The 20,648-nt window shown below is 41.2% G+C and overlaps 1 pseudogene; it reads left to right on the top strand.

Annotated features, from left to right (window-relative positions):
* LOC142436770 (ninein-like protein) overlaps positions 1–20,648 on the top strand; it is a 140,796-nt pseudogene that overhangs the window by 108,061 nt on the left and 12,087 nt on the right.

Below are 20,648 nucleotides of genomic sequence, written 5' to 3'. Positions count from 1 at the left end.
CTGTCTGCAACTGTTATCATTCACTCTTATATACACAGTGCAATGGGAAAACCAACAAATTCCCTCAGTTAGCATTTCACATACCCTATTTGCTTGATATGGCCCCAAAATTTGGTGGGAGTTACAAAGACATGAATAGAAAAGCCATTCCAAGTAATTTCACTTCAACACAGCTGCCCTCACACCCTCCACCACTACAGGAACTCTTTCAAGGAAAAGCAGCTTGCCTCCCTGTAACACCTCTCCCTTATGGAAAGGTGAGAAAGTTACCATTGCGTCATTGCTTGCGTTATATAGCTATTAAACCACTGGCCTGAATCTTTTAGGAAAACAGTCGATTGCAGAAGGAGATCTTTGAAGTTGTGGAAAAGTAGTCAGATTCAGAGAAGCTGGTGCTGAAACTGCAGAATGACCTTGAGTTTGTGCTGAAGGACAAGGCAAGTGCTTCTGCTTATTCTGAGTCTTTCAACTAGAATCATGGTCAGTAGTGTGGGCCATGTCTTGAAAATGATACTTGGGTGATAGAACTTTGGTTTTTTTCCTTACAAAAATCCTGTAATGGAGAGAAATCTATATAATATCTTTTTCTTTCCCCTTTTCATGACAAGTCACTGTGACCTAGTGCTACCCCGCGTAGTATGGCCTCTGTACTGATAAAGCCAGGACCCACTAATAGTACTTGGGATTAGCCAGAGAGGCCAAAGGAGCACTTAGAGCGTGGTGTCATCTACCCTAAGGACGTTGCTGGGAAGGGAGAAGTTGCACCAGAGACAAGGCAGAAGTGCATCCCAGCCACCACAGGCTCCGGGTCCTAAGAAAACGCTGTTGGTGGCAAGACCTTTTAAACAAGTTTGAAAGTAGGTAGACTGGATGCTTTTTTCTAGAGCTACTGGAAAGTAGAAGTTAGATTCCCAGAAGGAAAGTGAGGAGGTGGCCCCAGGAACCTGGCCCAAGAGGACCTGCCTTACCATTCTCTGTATTGTTGCTTTCTTTCTGGGTCTGACATCAGCTGGAACCAGATGGCACTGCACTCTTCTCTCAAGAACAGTTCATGGCGATCCTGAAGGAGTATGAATTCAAGTGCAGGGTATGTGCCAGGGAAGTTTGGGGGGCTGGGCCGGGGGGTTCCCTCACCATCCTCAGCTCTACTGCACTCACTCTTTTGACTGCTGTGAGCAGTCACATATTAATCTTGTATTGGGTCTTACATGCCAGCATTTTGGTTGTTGGTACCCAAACCTTCACCTTTGCTCATTCCCATCCTCTTCCCCAACCATTTCTACACTGGGGCAGGGTCAAAGCTTATGGGGAACTTAGGGTTTTCTCTAAAAGCATGACCCTCTGGCTGCATCAGCAGGTCTCTAGACCTCTTGTGCAAAAAAGTCCAAAGAACTCTACTTCTTGTCTCATTGTACCTGCTAAGAGGGTGGTGTTCAACCATTAGAATGGACAGAACTGTAGGTGACCAGTGTCTGTGTAGCTCAACCTAGCTGATGGCTATGAGAGTGGCTGAGGTTTGAGCAGGCCATGTTCAGGCCCTCCTTTTGGAGGTTGAAAGAGGAGACCACTGAGAGTATCTTCTTGAAGAGACCGGGCTTCTACGTTTAGCCTTGATTCTGCTGAAAAGCCTCAAATTTGATGACGTCTACTTGCTGCGTGTGGAAGGTCAACTTGATATCTAAAAGTGGCCTCATGTTATAGCCACAAGAATGTCCCAAGAAACCAGGCCCAGTGCTCCAGACTTGACGGCTGCTATTCTTCTACTGTATATCTTTCTTTAAAAACAAAGTTGTTGTGTGGGTGTTTTTTAATCATTTTATTGGGGGCTCTTACAACTCTTGTTACAATCTATACATCAATTGTATCTGACATATCCGTACATATATTCTGTCTTTCTTTTATAGACATTTACTTTCCATGGAGCCCTTGGGATCAGCTCCTCTTTTTTTCTCTCCCTTCTCCTCCCCCAACCCCAACCCTCGTGGCCCCTTGATACATTGTAGATTGTTAATTATTTTCAAATCTTACTCCGACCGCCATCTCCCTTCCCTTCTAGTTTCTGTTGTTCTCCCCCCTGACTGGGGGTACGGGATTATATGCTATTCATTGCTATTGGTGTCTCCTCTCTCCCCACTTCGCCCCCCTTCCCCCTACCCTTTTGTTGTCTCTATTCCCATTCCTGTTCCTGGTTCCATGTGTCGTGAGTTTTATCTCTTGCCTATGCCTATGCGCATGCTCCCGTCTAGTCTAGATTGGGAAGCGGCACTGAGGTCGTGATAGCGGGGAGTGAGAAGCTGTTGAACTCATTGGAGTACAGTCCTTCATAGTACTGTGCAATTACCCTTTTGATTTTATTAGGGTTCATTGTAATGTCCCTTGTTTCATTCCTCATCCTTGCTATTGAAATTTGTTCCTTCCTTTCTTTGGTTAGGTTTTCCATGGTCTTTTGATTCTGTTAATCCTTTCAAAGAACCAGCTTTTAGCTGCATTTATTTTTTCCATAATTTTCTTGTTTTCCCTTTCATGAATCTCAGCCCTTTTTATTTTTCTTTTGCAATTTGTAGGATTATTCTGCTGACTGCTCTAATTGGTGTAAGTTTTGTGTCAGCACATCAATCATACGTCTCTTTCTTTTTCATGTGCTTACATATTACTATCAGACTTTCTCTGATAGCGGCCTTTGCTGTCTCAAAGGTTTTGGTAACTGTATTCTCATTGGTTTCTAGAAATTTTCTAATTTCATATCTTTCTGAGCCAGTAACCACTCCTTTTGCAAAAGAGAGTTATTTTTCTTACAATTTTTTCCCTTGTTTTCTTCATCATCCTTCTGTCGATTTTCAGCCTTATGTTATAGTGGTCGGAGAGAGAAGTCGGTATGGTCTCTTTATGTTTGAATTTACACAGATTCAACTTATGTCCCAGCATGTGGTCTATCTTTGAGTATGTGCCATGGGGGGCTTAAAAAGAATATGAGGGTGTTTTTGCATTTTGGTGGAGCGTTCTGAAAATATCTATCAGGTCAAGTCATTTAATCATAATGTTTAGATCTGTTGCCTCCTTGTTAAGCTTCTTTCCTTGTGATCTTTCTCAGAGAATGGTGTATTAAGGTCACCTACTATAATTGTTAGCCTGTGATTTCTTTTATCATCTTTTGGAGTGTTTGATAAATTTTGTGGACGTCGCGTTGAACATGAATATATTTATTATGTTCACTGGTTCTTCATCTACTGTTCCCTTGAACATTATATAGTGCCCCTACCCCTTATGTCTTGTTATGGCTTGTACCTTGGGAACTATTTTTACAATCTGAGGTTAGGATTGCAACCTTTGCTTTTTTTTGAATGGCCGTTTTCTTGGTATATTTTTCTCCAGCCTTTGATTCTCAGCCTATTTTTGTCTGTAATCATAAGATGTGTATCCTATAGGTAGCAGCCCAAGGGGTTGTGTTTTCTAAGTCAGGCTGCTAACCTCTGCCTTTTATTGGCTGAGTTCTGTCCATTGTTATTCAGGGTTATTATATCCAGCTGTGGACTCTGTGATGTCATCTTGTACCTTTTGTGTTGAATGTTTTCCTACCTCCCTTTCTTATCAGTGTGTTGTGCATTTGTGTGTGGTTCATTCTGCCTTTCTTTGCCACTGTTATCTTGGGGGCTGTTTACTCTTTGTTTACATCTGGGTGGAGTTGTTTTATGTGGCAGTCTCTTGTTTTTGTTTGGTGAGTGATGTTTTTCTGCCCATACCGGTTAGATAAGGATCTTTTGTAGGGCTAGTTTCTTTTATCGTAGTCTTTGAGTTTTTCCTGTCTGGGAAGACTCTAACTTCTCCATCTATCTTGATAATTTGACTGGATAGAGTATTCTTGGGTTTGTGTTATTTTCTTCAATTTCTCCTCTTCACAGTGTCCGCTGATTGGTCTCAACAGACTCTTGTTTGAGTTCCTTTATAGGTAACTGTTTCTATTTTCCCTAGCTGCTCTTATGAGTCTGTCCTTTTCCTCTAAGTTGGATAGAATAGCTGTTATATGCCTTGGTGATTTCTTCTTGGGAATTCAGTCCAGCTGGTGTTATTTTGGCCTCCTGAATAGTTGCCTAGTTTTCATTTATTAATCTGGAGAAGTTTTCCCCTAAGAATTTCTACACTATTTATTATGCCATTGACTCTTTTGTTGTGCCTTGTTCAGGTAGTTCAATTATTCAGATGTTGTTCTTCATAGCATCAAACATGGCTCTCAGCTTTTCTTCAGTTTCTTTGATTATCTTGGCTAACTGCCTTTCCCATTTGCTGAAGTCTGCCTGTTTATCCTCTAGGCCACTGGTGCAATTCTCTGCCTCATCAAGTCTTTTGGAGAAGTCTGTGAATTCACTACTTGATTTGGTTATCTTGTCCCTGAGGTCTTTTATTTCCCTTTGGTGCGTGGCCTTTATCTCCTCTATCATTTCATCCTTTTTTTATATTGCTTCCCTCATATTCTGTATAACTCCAAGCAGAAATCCTGAAGATTGCTTTCTGTTTGCAGATCAATGTCTGCTTCTACTATACATGTCATTATGTTCAGGACTTCTGGCATTGCCTTTTGTTTCTCCTGTTTTTTCATTGAGGTTTTTGTGGCTGGTTGCTGTTTGTGTTGTGTTGTTTTAGAAGAGCCTGGTGCCATTTTTCAGAAAGTCAACAAGCACTGGTCTCCTACTTTGGAAAACTCATTGGAGTGCGTCATTGAACTGCCTGCAGCTAAATGTACTAGGTCAGGCTACCACTTTTTCCTCCTGTGGTTTTACTCCTTACCTAGCCAACCCGTATCCTGTTATTTAGAGGTTACGTTGGATGGTCCTCTCATGGGACTCTGGTTGGGTGATTGTGGACTGGGGAGGATGACACTGCACTGGATGATCTTACAGGAAGCCATGGTGGTGTGGCCCACAGCGGCTTGGAACACCTCAGGGGAAGTGCGGGGGTGCTTCCTGCAGCGGGATTGCCACATAGTGTTGATGGGTGTGCCCACTTTAGTGTAGAGCACTGCAGATAACAGACGGAATTGTTCTAGTAGCAAGATCTCCCATATAGGTCACACAGATGCTCCCACAGCAGTATGGCACACTGGAGAGGGCTCACACAGAGCTGTCTTAAGTTGTGTAAAGCACGGCAGCAAGTAGGAGGAAGTTCCCTCAGCCATGTGGGACCACAGAGGACGGGGAGGGGCCCAGGGACCCTCCCAGCCACATGGTGCACCGTGGAGGGTGGTTGGGATTTCCATCATCTGCTTACAGGGCTTTGGAGGGTTGATGGGAGTTCTCCTAGATGTTTTAAGGGGAGATTCCCCCATTTGAGGTGTGGCAGAAGACAGGCAAGATTTCCCCAGCTGCTTGTAAGGCTACAGAGGACAAGTGGGCAGGAGCTGCCCCAGCTGAGTGGAGGATGGATGCAGTTGCTCTAGGCAAAGAGCAGTGACCTGGAGCCCAGCAGTGATATGTGAAAGGAAAGACAAGAAAGAAAAAAGACCAGGTGGTGGCTACCGAGGCCAATTAGACTGTGGAAGAAGGGAGAGAGAAATAACAGCCCCAGTCACCTGACTGTGGGGCTGGAGGGGTTTAAACCCTGCTGAAAGGCAGCAGTAAGCTGTGGTTGTGTTGAAGTTAAGCCTTTGTGCTGGCCAAGAGAGCTCAGATCCAGCCGAGACTGTGGCAGGGGAAAGGCTAAGCCATAGCCAACCTCTACAGTAGTAGCCCAAACCCCACAGCTCTTCAAGACCTAGTGTCTGCTCATCTTTAAGATGCTCTGCCTGTGACCCAGAAGAGTGATATTTTCCTCTCAGTGACTCTCCTCCACTGATTTCTGCAGAGTCCCTCTGGAATGCTACTCCATCACCATCTTGCCACACAGACCTATTCATCTTTTTCTTATTGAAGTGTTTCAATTACGTATATCATTGCCAAAATCTTTTTCCTAATCTGTAGATAACATTTTTACTTTTTTGATGAAGTTTTTGTTTTACTTTTCTTAAGTCCCAGACTTCAATTTTGTCTTCTGTTACGTGTGTATCCTTCATTAATATTTGACATTTTGTGTATCCCCTGCAATAGGACTCTTAAGTTTGTCCATGTTTTCTCATTGATTTTCTGGTATTTATTTTTAGATATTTGATCCATATTATATGTTTTTGTGGGGGTGTGGGGCATTAGTCTTATTTAATTATTCTGCAAGTCGAAATCCAATTTTTCCTGCACCATTTGTTAAAGAGACTCATCTTTATGTGGTTATTGTAAATGGTATTGATTCCTTGTTTTCTTTTCCGGAGTTATCTTTGTTAGTATGCAAGAATCCTGTTGATTATTATATGTCAATTTTGTTTCCTGCCATGTTGCCAAATCTTTTTATATTTTCTAGCAATATTTTTGTTGAGCCTTTGGTGCCTTCTATGTATAGAATCAGATCGTCTGCAAATAGTGACAGTTTTACTTCTTTGCCCATTTGGATTTTTGAAACTTCTTTTTGTGTCCTGATAGCTCTGGCTAACTTCCAGTACAATGTTGAATAAGAGTGTTAATAAGGAGCATTGTTGTGTATTTCCATCTGAAAGAGGAATGAGTGCTTTCAGTTTCTCCCTATTGAGTAAGATGCTGGCAGTTGGTTTTTCATATATGTCCCTGATTTCATTGAGAATTTCCCTCGAATCCTATTTTTTAGTATTTGTATCTAGAATGGCTGTTAGATATTATCAAATACCTTTTCTGAATCAATTGAAATGCTCATGTGGTTGTTTTTCTTTTTTATATGGTAGAACACATTCATTATTTTTCTCATTTCAAACCATCTTTGCATCCCTGGAACCAATCTCACCTGCTGTGGTTCTTTTGCTTAGCTTTTTGATAGATTGTTGGATTCTGTTGGCCAGGATTTTGAGATTTTGCCCCTATATTCATAAGGGATATTGGTTTACAGTTTTGTTTTGTTTGAAATATTTATTTCTGTTGACAAATAAATGAAATTTTGTCTTAAAGCATGGTGCAGCATGGGTAACAAGGTTCACTCACGGTACTCACATGTGGGTGTATCTGCATGTGGGCGGACCCACCTAGAGACAGATAGAGGAGCGGTGTCTTGGTTCCTAAGAACATTGGTAACACAGAAAAATATGAGAAAAAAGACAAAAAGGATGGTAATAGAAATAAATTAATAAAAATATCTATTAAAGGCAACAAAAGAGAGACAATGGGAAGAAAACATAAAATTTAAATTTACAAGACATATTTTTGTTTTAAATTCTATACCATTGGCTAAATTAACTACACTATCAATAAAATTGCCTTATGCCCAAGGGGATGATTGATAATGTTCTCTAACAGAAAATAACAATTATATCTCTGAGGTGAACCAGAGCCAGATGAGCCATAAATATGTGAATGGATTTTGAGCTTGCACTTAATTCTAGCCTCAATCTAAGTACAATTAGTTCTTATGAAATGGCCTTATTTGATGCTCGTCCTCATGAAGAAATCACTCAAGACATGAATGCTATAGGAAAGTGTAATGAAGAAACTAGATGGTGCCCACCTATCAGAAAAAAATAGCCTCTGGGGTCTTAAAAGCTGGTCTTAAACAGCCATCTAAGTGAGGGATCAACTAAGTCCATGTGGAAGAAGCACACCAGCCTGTAACATCCTAGGATTTTAACTCATGAAATTCAAATCTGAAGGAGGGAATGATATCAGCTTCAATTATGAACACCTGGTTTTAAGGTTGTGGATAACATTTGCAAGCTCTGGGGAATCCTCTCTGACCAGAGCCATGGGATGTGAACAGCCCTGTTATCAGACAGATAGCATTGTAAAATTGGTTATTACAGATGTATTTAAGTTAAAATTTATACATCTCCCTTTTGACTCATTTTAAATATATTCCAGTTCTTTTAACCTCTGCTTTCTTTTCTACAGCTTTTTTAATCTGTTTTCTTTGTTATTGTTGTTAGGCTTTTAAAAATACATTTTTCTGTATATGAAATCCAGGATAACTAAATCTATATAGACAATGGTTTTGGGGGCTGTGGCAGGGGAGGTTGGGGGAAATAACATGAATACAATAAAGAAAAAATGTTCTAAAATTGATTGTGGTGATAATGATTATTACAATTTATCTTAATATAATTGAGCTATTGTATGACATGTGAGTCATATGCCAATAAAAGTGTTTTTGTAAATGAATTAAAACAATTTTTCCAAGCTGTTCTCAGCCTGCTAATTGTTTCTGTCTTGGAAATTTCAACGACAATATGTTCCAGTGTTGTCTTTTGGGATCTGTGGTGTTTTGGGTTCTCTCTGCTTCCTGGAGAATTATTTTCTCCTCCTCTGTTCTGTTAAGGAAGTATTATTCCGGAATTTCTTATATGGATAGAATCCCACTTCATTCTTATGTTTCCTTCAGATTCTTTTGTTCTTTTAGCTGATTGTATCACTCATAAATTGGAGTTAAGAGATATGCCTTCAAACTCACCAATTCAGCTTTCCATTTCTTCAATTCTCTTACTCTGTTCTTCTAAATTGTTGCCTAATTCTCTTATCTTAATATTTTCTGCATTTCTTTTTAGAGGTTTTTGTTGAAGATATCTAGCTTTTCTATTCTGACCATTGTTCTCGCAAACTCTTTGTTGAAAGTACATGACAACATTTTTCTGAATTCAATTTATGATAGTTTCAGAGCCTGTTCTTTTTAAGAAAATTCCTTGAGATCTGAGTGTTGTTCATTTGTTAATCCTTCTTCTGATGAATCAGGAGTGACTGCTGCCACTGCAGCATCGTGGCCGGGTATTACGGTTGGGAGGGCTGCTAGATTTTGTGGGAGTCGATGACTTTGTTGAGTAGTGCCAGAAATGAATAATAGAAGAGGGACGGGGGAGGGAAAAAAGGCTTTGGGCAGTAAAAGGCTGTACTAAGAAAAGTTGGGAGGGGGAGGAACACTGTACTTGAGTGTATTCTTCCCTAAGGCCAAGAGCTTCTTAACATAGTCCGTCAAAGCACAGGCAATCTTCAGGAAAACTATCATGGTGCCAAGTTTGTCCTTGGGATAGCCTAGGCTGGTCCTTTGGGACCTATGCTCCGGGAACTGTGCAGGCCAGCTTGCTTGGAGAGCTGGAAGCCACATGGGACCTGCGTGCTTATTACACGTGAAACTTTGGACCCTGCTCACAATGATAGTCTTTGAGGAGTGGAGCTGGGTTGCTGTAGCCAGCAGTGCAGAATGGAGCTACAGATGGGTAGCAGGAGACCACTGAGCGCCTCTTCAGTGGACCTGCTCTTTCCTTCCCTTCTCTGCTTGCTCCCACAGTCTCTGATATATGGAAGCCTCCTTTTACTTCACTTTCAAGCCATTGTCTGAGATCACAGGCCACCTGTCTTTTCTTAGGGCCTAGTCTATCCTGGTTGTTACATAAGGATCTACCTGTGTGTATGTGTTCAGTTGGACATGTTCTAGTCCCCTTTCTTTAATGTTTTTAAAAGTTTCTATAGAACTGGTGTCAGCACTTCTGAATTTTTTATGAAATATCCCAGTGAAGCCATCTTGCCATTGACTTTTCTTTTTATATATATTTTTGGTCTTTTTTGAAGGGGTGGAGCAGGGGGTTAATCACATTCTGAATTGCTTATTTCATAATTACTCTGCTTAAACCTATTTCTATTCATATTAGTTTAGGTATGTCGTATATTTTCAGGAATTTGTCCCATTCATCTGCACTTTCAAATCTGTTGCAGTTCTTTTTCATAGTGTTATGATTCTTTATTCAATGAATATGTTGTGTTGTCTCCAGATTCATTTCTTTTGATTATTTGCCCTCCCCCCCCCCCCCCCAGTATATCCAGTAGTTTGTTTCAGTGATTCTTTTCAAAGAACCAACTTCTGGTTTGATTGATTTTTTTCTGTTGTTTAACTGTATTCTATTTCATTTCTTTCTCACTGGTATTTATTATTCATTTCAGCTAGTATCTTTGGCCTCTTGCTCTTCCTTTCCTTTTTGTTCAAGTTTTCATTTAAACAATTGATTTTCATCCATCTTTTTAAATATGGGCATGTATTGCTATGAATTTCCCTCTGAGAATGGTTTGTGCTGTGTCCCAAAGGATTTGGTATGTTGTGCTTTCCTTTATATTTGATACCAAGTATATTTTTATTTCACTTTTAATTTCTTACATAGAGAAATTGTTTTCTAGTCGTACAATATTTTATTTTGGTATAATAATAATTATTCATTTTTATTCTTCCTGTGATTGATTTCTTACTTCATACCATTATGGTCAGAAAGTATGCTTTGTATGATTTTAATGTTTTAAAACTTGAGATTTGTGGCCTAATCTGTAGTTGGTTCTGGAAAAATTATCCTGTGAATATGTCTGCTGATGATGGATGGAGTGTTCTAAGTTAAATTGGCTTATGATTTTCTTTATGTTCTTAATGTCCTTATTCACTTTTTAAATGTTCTGTCGAGAACTGAAATTGAAGGTTTCAAATCCACAAATATTAATAGCGGCACTGTAATTTTTTTCTTTGATATTAGTGTTTGTGTCATGTTTTTGGACAGGTTAGGTGAATATATGCTAATAATTGTTGTATCTTCTTGAAGTATTAGCCCTTTTATTATGTAATAGCCTTTATCAGTATGACCACACTCCTTTTTTTGGATGCTGGTTGCACGGAACATTTTTTCCATCCTTTATTTTCAGTCAGTTTGTGTCCTAATGTGAATGTGTGTTTTGTGTAGGTAACAAAAGATGAATCATGTTTTTTATCCAGTCTATCACTCTGCCTTTTGTGTAAATATTTTGGCTATTTACATTTTCTTCATTCTTTTAGCTAATTGGGTTTTGAGTTTCTTTTATCTGGTTTCTCTTTTTATCAATTTTCCTGTTATTTTTTGTATTTAGCATCTTTTGTTATGAGCTTTAATTCCTCTTTACATATTCTCTTAGTGGTTACTACAAATATTATACTATACAACATGCAATTACAGTAACATTTAGCATGCAATCAACAATGAATGTGAAATATTAAGTATTCCTGGTTTACTGTTCCCTCTCCTTTTTCTGTTGGTGAATCTCCAGTGACAGTAATGTACACCCTACATCCAGTAGTCGTAATATGTACTTATTTTCTGAGATCTCTGTCTGACTCCTTCCTCCCCCTTTGTGTACATTTGAGTGTTTGATTAATGTTCTTTCCTTTCCATTTAGAAAACTTCCTTAAGTACATGTAGGGCTGGTCTGGTATTGCCAAATTCCCAAGGCTTCTGGTTATTTGGGACTCTTCTTCCCTGTTTCAAAGAAATGCCTTGACTTAGTGCTTTTCTGTTGTTTCCTTTTTAATTAAAGTAGGGCGATGCCATCTATCGGTTGGCGTGTGTCACATATTGGTATAAGGAGCCCTGGTGGTGCAGATTGGTGTGATACTGCTAACCACAAGTCAGCAATTCACATCCATCTTTCTCTGTAGGGGAAAGATCAAGCTATTGCTCCCATAAACATGTACGCTCTCAGAACTCTAGGGTAAAAAAAGAAACCAAGAAACCATGGGGAGCAGTTTTACTCTTCCCATAGGGACACGAACAGTCAGAATCAACTTGAAGGCAGTGGGTTTTTACCTGTTGTTATGGAATTAAAGAATTTCCGATTTATTACCAAAGGTTTATAATTCATTACTGTGCTTAGATTTCTGGTGTTCAAATTGTGCCAGACAGGTCAACCTATCTGCTAAGTTTTTGCACTGCACCATCATTGTTTTGGTTGTTTTATTACGTGGTTCCTGAGATACTCCAGATTTACCTTGTACATTGCTGCCATTTACCCCAGAATCTGCCATTTCTCCAATGACTGCCGGTTCATTTGACAAGAGAATGATTCTTGAGGTCGATTAGGTTACCAGATGGGCTCATTGCTACAGGGATATCCTTGCTTGTTGGCTGAACTCAGTGTCTTACACTCATTCTACAGAAGGAGAAATAGCATGACCTTTCCCCCTGCGTAGCGCCCATTCTTTTCCAAATTTTAGCGTAAAGTTTCACTGTAATTTACAATGCATATTGCAAAGCACAACAACCATGCTTCTTCCCTTTGTCGCTGAATTTTCCTCCAATTTAGCTATCATTTTAACTTTCTTTCTCTTTCTCTCAGCTGGTAATCTTTGTTTTCTCGATGAGGCTGCCCTTGGCAAATATAAGATTTTAGTCAGATCGCTTTCAGTGGCAGTTTTTACTGCTATTGTGGACACTACAATGGATTTATCAAATGTTCTTTCTCTTTAAGCATCATTTCAGCTTTTTCTTTTTTTTCCCAACTGTCCATCTTGATTTTCCTGGTGAGGCTGCCTTTGATAAAAGGAAATATAAGATGGTAACCCGCTATCTTTGGTTTGATACTTTTTTCTGCTGTGTATTTTGCTGGACACCATAATGGCTTTCTGTGGCCTCTGTAAGAAACCCAGAGTCCTTTGTTCTTAATGCTGTGATAGACCTTAGTGGACTTGCTACTTCACAAGACTTTCCCCAGATTCCTTATCACCTTCAACATCCACAGCCACCCACTTAAGCAAGTGATAACTTAAAAACAGTAGTCTGACTTCCATCCTTCCAGAGAGCCACCAAGTAGACGTGCTAAGGCCCTGCTGCTCTAGATCAGGCTCCACACATCTCTACCAGTTGTAATGGACTATGCTCCTAGGTTTTGTGTTAGTAAATCTCAAGACAGAGAGACTTCGACTCGTTGTATATCAGGCATCAGCTTTCTCACACTGCTGAGTGGTAGGGATGTGTCTAAAGGAGTCCTAGTGGTACTTAGTGGCTATGTTTGGGTGCTGTTAAAATCTAGGTCAGTCGTTCAAACCCATCAGCCAGTCTGTGGGAGCGAGATGAAGCCGTCTGTTCCTGTAAAGATTTTCCACCTCAAAAACCGAAAGAAGTAGTTCTCTGCCCTATATGGTCGTTGTGAGTCAGAATCAACATGTTATCAGCAGTGGACATTTTCAGAATACCTATTTGGAATATAAGAAGAACCACACAAGAAGCAGGCCACCAGATAAATATGACTGTGGATGCTGCTTCCAAGATCCGTGCTGCCCAGTGGAAAGGGAAATGAGCTGCAAGTGCACACAGTTGACGCATCCCACTGCCGACTGCGAGGCTGGCAGTTTGAGTCCACCCACATTGAAAGGGATATTGAAAGAAAGACCTGGTGATCTACTTCTGAAAAATCACCATCGAAAACCCTGTGAAGCACAGTTCTACCCTGACACCCATGGGATTGGTAGTACTACTCAACCGGGTGCCTAGCAAGACACCATTCTTTGTGGGATTTTTCCTATTTTAATTACCATCCATTGCTTTTTATTTTTTTAATCATTTTACTGAGGGCTCGTACAACATTTATCACAATCCATACGTACATCCATTGTGTCAAGCACATTTGTACATTTCTTGCCATCATCATTCTCAAAATATTTCTTTCTGCTTGAGCCCTTGGTATCAGCTCCTCCTTTTTCCCCTCCCTCCTAACCCTTCTCCCTCATGAATCCTTGATAAATTTATAAATTATCATTATTTTGCCATGTCTTACACTGTCCAGCATCTTCCTTCACCCACATTTCTGTTGTCTGTCCCCCAGGGGGTGGTTATATGTAGATCCTTGTGATCAGTTCCTGCTTTCTACCCCTCCGTCCCTCCACCCTCCCTGTTTCGCCGCTCTCACCACTGGTCCTGAGAGGGTCATCTGTCCTGGATTGCCTCTGTTTCCAGTTCCTGTGTGTACCAGTATACATCCTTTGGTCTAGCTGGATTTGTAAGGTAGAATTGGGATGATGATAGTGGGGAGGAGGAAGCATTGAAACTAGAGTAAAGTTGTATGTTTCATCATTGCTACACAGCACCTTGACTTGCTCATCTCCTCCCTGTGACCCTTCTGTGAGGGGATCTCCACTTGCCTACAGATGGGCTTTGGATCCCCACTCTGCACTGCCCCTCATTCACAGTGATAATAATATTTTTGTTCTTTGATGCCTGATACCTGAACCCATCAACATCTCATGATCACACAGGGTAGTGTGCTTCTTCCATGTGGGATTTATTGCTTCTCAGCTAAATGGCCTCTTTATTTTTAAGCCATTAAGACCCTAGGTGCTATATCTTTTGATAGCCAGGCACTACCAGCTTTCTTCACCACATTTGCTTACGCACCTGTGCTGTCTTCAGCGATCGTGTTGGGAAGGTGAGTCTTATGGAATGCCAGTTTAATAGAACAAGTGTTCTTGCATTGAGGGAGTACTTGAGTAGAGGCCCAATGTCCATCTGCTACGTTAATACTATAAATATATGCACATAGATCGATTATTTCCCCATTGTCATATATAAATATGTTTGCATATGTACATGCCTGTATTTAGACCTCTATAAATGTCCTTTGCCTTCTAGTTCTTTCCTCTATTTCCTTTTACTTTTATCTTGTCCCACTATCATGCTCAGCCTTCATTTGGGTTTCAGTAATTCCTCTCAGTTACATTACCCTTGAACGAGCCCTACCAGGCCTTTTACACCCTCCTCATCACTGATTTTGGATCACTTGTTATTCCATTGTCCCTGGGATTTATTAACACCACTTCCTTTCCCCCACCTCTCCCTCTACTATGTCCCCTGGAACCTTCGGTCCTGTTGTTTTCTCCTCCAGATTGTTTATCCAGACTCTTTTATCTAGACAGACCTGCAGAGATAATACTATGCACAAACCAAGACAGAGCAAAACAAAGCAACAAAAAAGAAAATAGTTCAAGGTCTATTGACATTTAGGAGTGTTTTCTGGTGGAGTCTGATGGAGTGCCACACCATGGCCCCAAAGTCTATTTTTGGTATTCCCTCGAGACGTCCTTGCTCTGCTCCCCTTGCTGTTCTGTTGCACGCCTTTAGTGTTTTGCCTCGGTGTGGTGGGGTCTGATCAGGCATAATTCCCTCACTGTGTATCCAGTGTTGTCCCCTATAGGGCTATGGGCCAGTGAGGGATGTCATGTCTCATAGTGGGGTTGACCATATGGCCCTCTCTAGCTATTGGCTGCTCTGAGCAGGGATATCATCTTCAAGTCTTGGTGGGCCAGGATGTGCTCCACTCTCTCTTCCTCCCCCCTCATTTGCTCCTGTGTGCTCTGATCAGACATGTCCCTCTCCCTGAGCTGTAGCTTCAGTGCTGCCCCTAAGGTAAATTCTTCAGGGGGCAGGGGTTGTTGTCCACATAGTTGGGATTGGGGCCTGTCTCTCAGACCCCTCTACTGGTTCCCTGCTTCATGCCAGTATGTTGCCTTCACATCTTAGAGCACCGCTTTGTAGTCTGGTCCCTCTTTCCCTGAGAAGATATGAATAATACACTCCCCTTGTGGGAGTTAGTGCCCTGTTCCCCAACTACTCATTTGTTTTTGTTTTTTCTCTCTTTCCCCTTCCTTTTTAGTTGTCTACCATATGTATTCCTGGATTTGGTCTGGTCCCTGCCATACTCCCTGAACCTGAACCCAGGAATGTTTATATACAATAGTTTTTTCCCTAAGCCCGTTTTGCACTTTTTTTTTTTTAAGCTTTCCTCATCAGACTCATATAGTACTTCTCATTTTCTGCTTGGCTTACTTCGCTTAGTATAATTTCCTCCAATTCTTTCCAATGTGCTTCATGCATTCATCACTACTTTTTTTCTTATTTTTTTAAATCATTTTATTGGGGGCTCATAGAATTCTTATCACAATATGTTCTTGATCCATTGTGTCAAGAACATATGTACATTTGTTGCCATCATCATCCTCAAAACATTTGCCTTCTATTTGAGCCCTTAATATCTGCTGCTTATTTTCCCCCTCCCTCCCCACTGTCCCCTACCTCATGAACCCTTCATCATTAATAAATTATGATTATTTTGTCATATACTACACTGTCCGATGTCTCCCACCGCCTTCTTCTCAACTGTCCCTCCCCCAGGGAGGAGACTATATGTAGATTCTTGTAATCAGTTCCCCCTATCCACCCCACATTCTCTCCATCCTCCAGGCATCGCCACTCTCACCACTGGTCCTGAATGAGTCATCTGTCCTGGATTCCCTGTGTTTCCAGTTGCTATCTGTACCAATGTACATCCTCTGGTCTAGCCAGATTTGTAAGGTAGAATTGGGATCATGATAGTGGAGGAGAGGAAGTATTTAAGAACTAGAGGAAAGTTATATGTTTCATCGCTGCTACCCTGCACTCTGACTGGTTCATCTCTTCCCCACAACCCTTCACTAAGGGGTGTCCGATTGGCTACCAATGGGCTTTGAGTCTCCACTCTGCACTCACCCACATTTTCAATGATATGATCTTTTGTTCCTTGATGCTTGAAACCTGATCCCTTCGACAGCTCGTGGTCACACAGGCTGGTGTGTTTCTTCCATGTGGGCTTTATTGCTTTTGAGCTAGATGGCCACTTGTTTATCTTAGAACCTTTAAGAACACAGACGCTATATCTTTTGATAGCTGGGCACCATCACTTTTCTTCACTACATTTGCTTACACACACGTTTGTCTTCATTGATCGTATCAGGGAGGTGGGCACCCATTGATATGATTTTTAGTTCTTTCATGTCTGATAACCAGTCCCTTCTGCACCTTGTGGTCAGACAGGCTGTGTGCTTCTTCCATGTTGGCTTTGATGCTTCTCAGCTAGATGGCCGCTTGTTTATCTTCAACGCTTTAAGATCCCAGACGCTTTGATAGCCACGTACCATCAGCCTTCTTCACCACATTTGCTTATGCACACATTTTTCTTCAGCAATCATGTCGGGAATGTATGCATCCTGGAATGCCAATTTAATAGAACAAAGTGTTCTTGCATTGAGTAAGTGGAGGCCTAATTGTTTTATTAGGAGTTCACACAACTCTTATCACAATTCATACATACATCAGTTGTGTAGAGCACATTTGTACATTCATTGCCCTCATCATTCTCAAAACATTTCCTCTCCACTTAAGCCCTTGGCATCAGGTCCTCATTTTGTCCCCTCCATCCCCGCTTCCCCCTCCCTCATGAACCCTGGATAATTTATAAATTATTATTTTGTCATATCTTGCCTTGTCCGACATCTCCCTTCACCCACTTTTCTGTTGTCCACCCCCTAGTAACAAGGTCAAATGCAGATCATTGAAATCGATTCCTCCCTTCCAACCTACTCTCCCTCTACGCTTCTAGTAGTGCCACTCTCACCACTGGTCCTGAAGAGATCATCCACCCTGGATTCCCTATGTTTCTGGTTCCTATCTGCACCAGTGTACATCCTCTGGTCTAGCCAGACTTGCAAGGTAGAAATCAGATCATGATAGTGCAGGAGGATGAAGCATTTAGGAACTAGAGGAAAGTTGTATTTTTCATTGTTGCTACATCACACCTTGACTGGCTCGCCTCCTCCCCTACACCCCTCTGCAAGGGGATTCCGGTGACTGACAAATGGGTTTTGGATCTCCAATCTGCACCCCGCCCCCCCACCTCATTCACTATGGTAAGATTTTTTGTTCTGATGATGCCTGATACCTGATCCCTTCAACACCTTGTGATCGCACAGGTTGGTGTGGTTCTTCCATGTGGGCTTTGTTGCTTCTGAGCTAAGTGGCTGCTTGTTTGCGTTTAAGACACCAGACGCTATACCTTTTGATATCCGGGCACCATCAGCTTTCTTTGCCACATTTGCTTATGCACCCATTTGTCTTCAGCGATCATATCATGGAGGCAAGCACAAAATGTTATGATTTTTTGTTCTTTGATGCCTGATAACTGATCCCTTTGGCACCTTGTGATCACACAAGCTGGTGTGCGTCTTCCATGTGGGCTTTGTTGCTTCAGAGCTAGATGACCACTTGTTTATCTTCAATCCTTTAAGACCCCAGACGTTATATCTTTTGATAGCCGGGCACCATCAGCTTTATTCACCACATTTGCTTATGCACCCGCTTTGTCTTCAGCAGTTGCGTTGAAAAGGTCAGCATCACAGAATGTCAATTTAATAGAAGAAAGTATTCTTGCATTAAGGAAGTACTTGAGTGGAGGCCAATGTCCTTCTGCTACCTTAATACTAAACGTATAAATATATGCACATAGATCTATTTACCCATCCTCATATATAAATATATTTGCATATATACATGTCTTTATCTAAACCTCTATAAATGCCCTTTGTCTCCTAGCTCTTTCCTCTATTTCCCTTGACTTTCCTTCTGTCCCACTATCATGCTCAGTCCCGACCAGGGTTTCAGCAAATCCTCTTTGTTACATTACCCTTGATCATGCCCTACCAGGCCTCCCAGCCCCTCCTCACCACTGATTTAGATCACTTGTTCCCTTGTCCCTGGGTTTGTTAACACAACTACCTTTTCCCCCACCTCTCCTATGTCCCTCCTGAACTGTCGGTCCTGTTGTTTTATCCTCCAGATTGTTCATCCAGCCTATCTTATTTAGAAAGACCAGCGGAGATAATAACATGCACAAAAACAAGACATAAAAATACCATGGAACAATATACAACCAACCAACAACAATAAATCAATGACAAAAAAAAGCACAAGAAAGAAAAGTTTGTAGTTAGTTCAAGGATTGTGTGTTGGCCTTTAGGAGTGTTTTCCAGTTCAATCAATTGGGGTACCACACCCTAGCCCCAAAGTCCACCTTCATCATTCCCTGAGGACCTCGCCGTTCCATTCCCTTGCTATTCTGTTGCACCCCCTTAGTGTTTTGCCTCGGTGTGGCGGGATCAGATCAGGCGTAGTTCCCACACTGTGTCTCCAGTGTTGTCCCCGGTAGAGCTATGGGTCAGTGAGGGGCGTCATGTCTCATAGTGGGGCTGGCCATGTGGTCCTCTCTGTGGACTGGCTGCTCTAATCGGGATAATCGTCCTCAAGACCTGGTGGGCCAGGATGTGCTCCACTTTCTCCTCCTCCCCCTTCATCATCACCCATGTGATGTCCCTCTCCTGGAGCTGCAGATTCAATGCCGTCTTTTGAAATAAGTTCTTCTGGTGGGAGGGCCAGGCGTCCTCTTAGTATTTGTCATCACTGCTTTTTAGTGATGTGTAGTACTCCATTGTATGTATATACCACTGTTTTTTAATCCAATCATTTGTTGGTGGAAATTTGGGTTGTTTCCAACTCCTTGCATTCGGATTTGTACCCTTGTGGAACTGCTGTTCAGGTCCTTTGCCCACCTCCTCGGTGGGCAATTAGTTTTTTTCTCTTTGGAAACTAGCAGAGTATTGTAGATTTTAGTAATAAGGCCTTTGTCTGATGTGTCAGGCTAAAGATGTTTTCCCAGTCCGTGGGCTCTCTTATTACTCTCTTGGTGAATTATTTTGATGTACACAGATGTTTTATCTTCAGTGTATCCCACATGTCAATTTGTGACTCATGTGCATTTGTGTCCTTCCCTGTTTCTGCTATCCCATGTATTCCCAGTGCCAAAATTCTCAGATTGGTCCCAGTTCCCTTATTGATGGACCTAATAGTTTGGAGTTTTACCTCAAGGTCTGTGATTTACCTTGAGTTTATTCTTGTGCATGGAGTCAGATAAGGGTCATGCTTCATTTTTCTGCAGGTAGATATCCATTTTTTCCAACACCGCTTGTTAAAGAGGGTACCTGCTTTTGATATTTTGGGGGCTTTATCAAAAGTGAGTTGTCTGTATGCTGATGATTTTATTTCTGGGTTTTCAGTTCTTTTCCAGTAGTCTAAGTATCTGTCATTATACCAATACCTCCCAGTTTTGACCATGATGGCATTATAATATGTGCTAAAGTCAGGTAAAGCAAGCCCTCCCACTGTGTCCTTCTTAAGGAGTCTCTGCTAATTCTGGGCTTCTTCCCTCTCCATATGAATTTGGTAATCAGTTTTTCCATTTCTTTCAAGAAAGATGAGGGTAATTCTCTCAGGATTGCATTAAAGTTATATAGTGCCTAGGAGAGAACTGACATCTTTACTATATTGAGTCTTCTGATAGACAAAAATGGGATATTCTCCCATTTGTTGAATCACTCTTGGTTTCTTGTAATAGTGTTCCATAGTTTTCCTCATATAAATCTTTTGTTCTTTTAGTCTGCTATTTCCCTAGATATTTTAATTTGTGCTTGGCTATTGTGATGGGTACCACCTTTTTGACCTCCTCTTCTGTTATTTTAGCTGATATGTATAGCAGTCCAGTGGACTTCTGTTTGTTGATCTTGTATCCTGCCACTCTGCCCCTTTTGGATCTTTTGGGATTTTCCATTTATAAAATCATGTCATCTACATATAACGATAGTTTTACCTCTTCCTTCCCCAGACGAATACCTTTGATGTCTCTCCTTTGCCTTATGCTGCGAGCTAAAACCTCCAGTACGATGTTAAATAAGAGTGGGGACAAGGGGCATCCTTGTCTGGACCCTTTTTCTGTGGAATTGTGTTCCTCTTTTCTGCATTGACTACCATGTTGGCTGTTGGTTCTTCATATATAGCTTGTATTGTCTTGAGGAATTGTCCTTCCATTCCTATCTCCTGACGTGTCTTAAAAAGGAATTGGTGTTGGATGTTGTCGAATGCTTTTTCCACATCTATCAATATTATCATGTGGTTCTTAGAGTTTTTCATGTCAATGTGGCAC

This window comes from Tenrec ecaudatus, unplaced genomic scaffold (genome assembly GCF_050624435.1).
Source record: "Tenrec ecaudatus isolate mTenEca1 unplaced genomic scaffold, mTenEca1.hap1 Scaffold_603, whole genome shotgun sequence".
Lineage (NCBI taxonomy): Eukaryota > Metazoa > Chordata > Mammalia > Afrosoricida > Tenrecidae > Tenrec > Tenrec ecaudatus.
This window is presented reverse-complemented; position numbering and strand designations above follow the sequence as displayed.